Source organism: Montipora capricornis, chromosome 6 (assembly GCF_036669925.1).
Source record: "Montipora capricornis isolate CH-2021 chromosome 6, ASM3666992v2, whole genome shotgun sequence".
Lineage (NCBI taxonomy): Eukaryota > Metazoa > Cnidaria > Anthozoa > Scleractinia > Acroporidae > Montipora > Montipora capricornis.
This window is the reverse complement of record NC_090888.1, coordinates 73812745-73817294: the sequence shown is the minus strand read 5'-3', so window position 1 is coordinate 73817294 and position 4550 is coordinate 73812745.

Sequence of the window (4550 nt, the reverse complement as noted above, 5' to 3'; positions counted from 1 at the left end):
TCCACTACCACCATCTAATACATTTAAAAAAAAAAAAGACGTCCTCAAGGTCCCTGAGATAAATGACACCAGTCTTCCAAGTCACGGCGACACGGTGGGAAACCATAACCTACGTCACGCCGACAGATCATACAACCCGGACGACGACGACGTGCGTAAGGGGCCGAAACAGGAACAGTCCAACTTCCCACAAGTATAGATCGTGTAACTACAACGACATTGCCATTCGACCCAATGATAATCTCCAGTGACCAGCATGACCTACAAAAGACAACGACAGTGAGGGACTCGAAGGGGCATACAAAGAAGAACCCTTCTATAGATGGGACGCGGACACCAACGACAAATGACAAACCCCTCTGGACGACGGGAATGATAGATGCCTGTACAATGACGATACCCCGGACAGTGCATCTTTCGACCAAGACAATACCGACATAACATGATACGGGATCCCATCGGGGCAAGTCGGTCCACGGGTGGAAACCAACGACACAACCCGCACTCAAACACGATAGTCGATTCTCCTACGAACGTCGTCGTCATCTAAAAGACATCAAAAAAGATAAACAAGTCTATCAGGTTCGCTTCGAGATCGACCAAACAGAAATAACAGGGACCTACCGTGCCATGTTGACTGCTGCGTGGTAGACGAGACGACAGGGCTTAAAAACGGCTGATTGGTCGAGAGGTTATGACGTAAAAAATGCCCCTCTCATGAAATGCGCATGCGTTCAGTTTAGAATTCATGATCTTTCACTGTTGTGTACGAAAAATTCTACTGTGCCTGAGTCGAAATTTATCATGTTGTAGATATCAGGTGAGACCTTGTAGGAGCTGCGAGGCTACCGTTGTAGATCCTGATACTTAGAACATAGTTTTGGGCTATTTAGTGAACAGATGGATATGAGGACAACACGTATTCTGTGTAAACAACCATGGTTGCGATGGTTGGTTGTGACCTTTTAATATTTGAGTGGTTTTTAGAAAAGCCATTTGTTATGAAGATCAGAGAAGTTTTTTCCATCATGAAGGAATGGATTGGTCGCATTTGCCTTTGGCGTTGTTTCAACATGCACAAGCTCCTTGGCTTGTCAGTGATAGATACGAGCTGTCTTTCGACAAAATCATTATCTCCTCCTTTGTTTTTTTCATCTTCTTGATTTTTGTCATCATCTTGATCATCGTCACTATCGCTACGTTCATCCTCGTCTGCAAGGTATCTAAAACAAATATTTATTGTAAAGTTTTTCTTGGTTAAATGATTATAGTTAGCGCCTGCTAATATTGTTGAATTTTGATTCATGAAGTCACTTTGATTTTTCCTAATTTTCCTGCATTAAAAACCTCGAGGCTTCACGGACAGCTTACAGTCGGTGTAATTTGTAGAAATAAAAATTGAGGCACATGTATGTCATTGTTTACTACTGCCACATTCTGCATGTTACTGTAGGACTTCACCTATCTAAGCATTTTATTGCAGTACTCGATAATTTGGACATTTACAATTAAATGTGCACGTTGTATCTTCTACACTGTAGCTAAAGTATATGAGAATAAACGATATTTTCATATCATTAAATTATGTGGTTATTGTTGCTTTCTCTTTTTTATACCTCAGATTTTCGCAACTTTTCTTGGTATCAGTCATTTTAATTGTTTTGTACTCTGGGGACGATGTGGCCAATTTTTTGTATGTTAATTCAAAAATTGATTAATGTGGTTCTTAATGTAAGTGCTCCAGTATAGCTTCAATTGACACTCCTCCTCTATACTGTTTGATTGTACCAGTTTTGGACACGACAGGGACAACACGATGGAATTTTTGACATTCTGCTGGTCATGTGATGGCTAAAACAGATGGCTGTATGTCCATGAGACCAGTGCACATGTGCCAGGCAGTAGTTGTGGTACATGGGTGTTGTTGTGCATGGATGAAGTGGATGTCGTCCTCGATGAGCATGATAAATGTTTTTTTCCCCACATAGAGCAGCCAATAACATTGTGTAAAAATATATTCAGCATCACAATTTCCCCCATATACAAGATTAGAAGATTAACTGATATACAACAACATGCACACAATCCCTTCACTTTGCAGTCAAACCAGCTCAAGCGTTCCTCTGACGAGCAGATTAATGAGTTCATTATTGCAGATTTGATTTCAGGAATCATTTCAACAATCTGGTTTTCGGATGAGTGATGCAAAACTCAATCAAGCCTTAGGTCAAAACTTGAATTTTGATTGGATTATTGCTTGCTTCCGGTGCCAGGCCAGCGTGAGAATTTGACAGGTGTAGCAATTTGCATAATCTGCCAAGGTCGTAACAAGCATGATTTGCCTTTATTTTAAAATTAATTTCTCTATCCAATCTTTAATTCAAAAACATGGTGTCTCAAGTTTGAGGATACTGGTAAGATTATGGTAATGTTGCTAGAGTGAAATGACAGTTGTTTGGAAGATTATGCAAATCAGTAAACCTGTGAAGTTCCCATGGCAGCCTGGCACTGGGAGCCAGCAATATTCCAATCAAAATTCGAGTTTTCAACTGAGGATTGAGTTGAATTTTGCTCTATTCATTTGACAAACAGATTATTCAAATGGTTACCGATATAAAATTTGCAATAATGAACTCATGAATCTGCTCATCAGAGGAACGCTTGAGCTGTTTTAACTGTAACTTTCTCAGTAACCTGGTTAACAGATGCTTATCCCTTGCATTACATATACTTGTAACTGAATGTTATTCAATTTTTATTGTTGTGTAGTATATTTTGGAATGTATGCCTCAGTTGCTTCCCTTAGTATTTTACCAATTTCCATTTGGTTTTTTTTTTGGCAAGTTCAGTTTAGTAGTTATGCAATGAATTTGGGTAAACAAGATACCACATCACTTGTCCAGCCATAAGGGAATTGTAGAAAGCTCCACCAAACTTTAACACTTTGATGCCCAAACCGGCCTAAGCTGGCCAGACTTAGTATCTTACTCTGTCTAATGCCAGAGTATTTTACTCTGTCTAACGCCAGACGATTTTACTCGTCAATGGGGAACCCCTGGGAGCCAATGGGTTAAATTAAGACCATTGGCCTTTTGTAGTCTGTTATTTTTCTGTTGAACAGACCAACATTTTATTAGAATTTGTTCTTAATGACAAATGTCTTCTGTTCAATTTACATTTCATATGAAGCTGTTTTTTGTTATCAAGCATTTAGTTGACTCATATTTACATATGCTGCCCGCCAGAGTCTTTTCACCTATATGCCCTTTAAATTAATTTGGGTTTCCTATTCGTTGAGTATAATTTCATAATTGCATCACAGAACTTCCTTTGTTTAAATGTTTGAACATTTTTAGTTAACTACCTGGTTCGAAAGAAACTCAAGTTCTGCAGAACTGCTACAACCCTTGACTTTTGAAGCTTTCTTCTTTTTTGTGAGGGGGTTCTCTTTTCGTTGTTAAATTTAGCATCAAAATATCTTCAAACATTCCTGGTGCATGCTCCTCGCTAGCCTGCGAACGCAGATGTATTTCCATAAATCTGCATTCGCAGGCTAGCTCCTCACAAGAGCTTTCCATCTTGGAAGGGACATAGATTTTCTCCACCATCTGCTTAGTGTCTGGTGAGGGCCTTGTGAAATTGCTGGAAAAGTGTGCTAAAGGTGATTTCCCCTTTTGAAAAATGATTTCAAAATGGGGCAGATAAGAAGGGGTTTCACTTGTTCCATTTTCATAGTAAAATTAATGCAAAAATGTTATACATGTAGGTACTGAAGAGTTCAAGCTTATTGAATTTTTTATTGTATACATAGTTTTTTATGTGGCAAATGTTCATGTACTCTGTTTACATGTCTTATTACTTAATTTGATGACAAGGCTGATTTGTTATCATTGTTTTAAAAGAACCTAAGATGTGGCAGTGTCCCTGGTAACTCAGAATGGCAATGTCTTGGCATGCAGTTATGAATCCACCCTGATAGGTGTAGGTTTTAGTGAATGTTCAGCCCTTTAACCCCTAAGAGTTACCAATATTTTATTTCTCCTTATGTTAATGTCTCTTAACTGATCAAACATGAAGGTTCTTGAGAAAATGGGAAATGATCTACAAGTGAAAAAGGACTTGATTGTGAAATAAATTATTCTCCTCATACATGTATGTACCATAGGAAAAGTCTGGAGAACAGTGTGGAGAATGTGCATATTGATATATTAATGGATTTAAATGGTTGACTGTGCTGAAGGTATTTTCATTTATTTGGCGAGATGGGTCTGGGTGTGTGCAACATTTCAGAGGGACTAAACTGTTTATCTTTTATTTTTCTCTGAATGATTTTAGTTTCATCCTTGAGTTCCTCATTTTTCTCCTGAAGTTGAGCCTTTTTCTGAGAAATGACTGTTGCATGTGAAATAAAAGGAGAGCCTCATTTGTAATTGGGTGGCAATTTGTGCAGCAAGATTTTTTGGAAATTTCTTGTGCTTCAGTTTGTTTTTGTTATTAGATCAATGACTATGTGCAAATATATTTGTGTATCTATTTAGATGGATAGATCG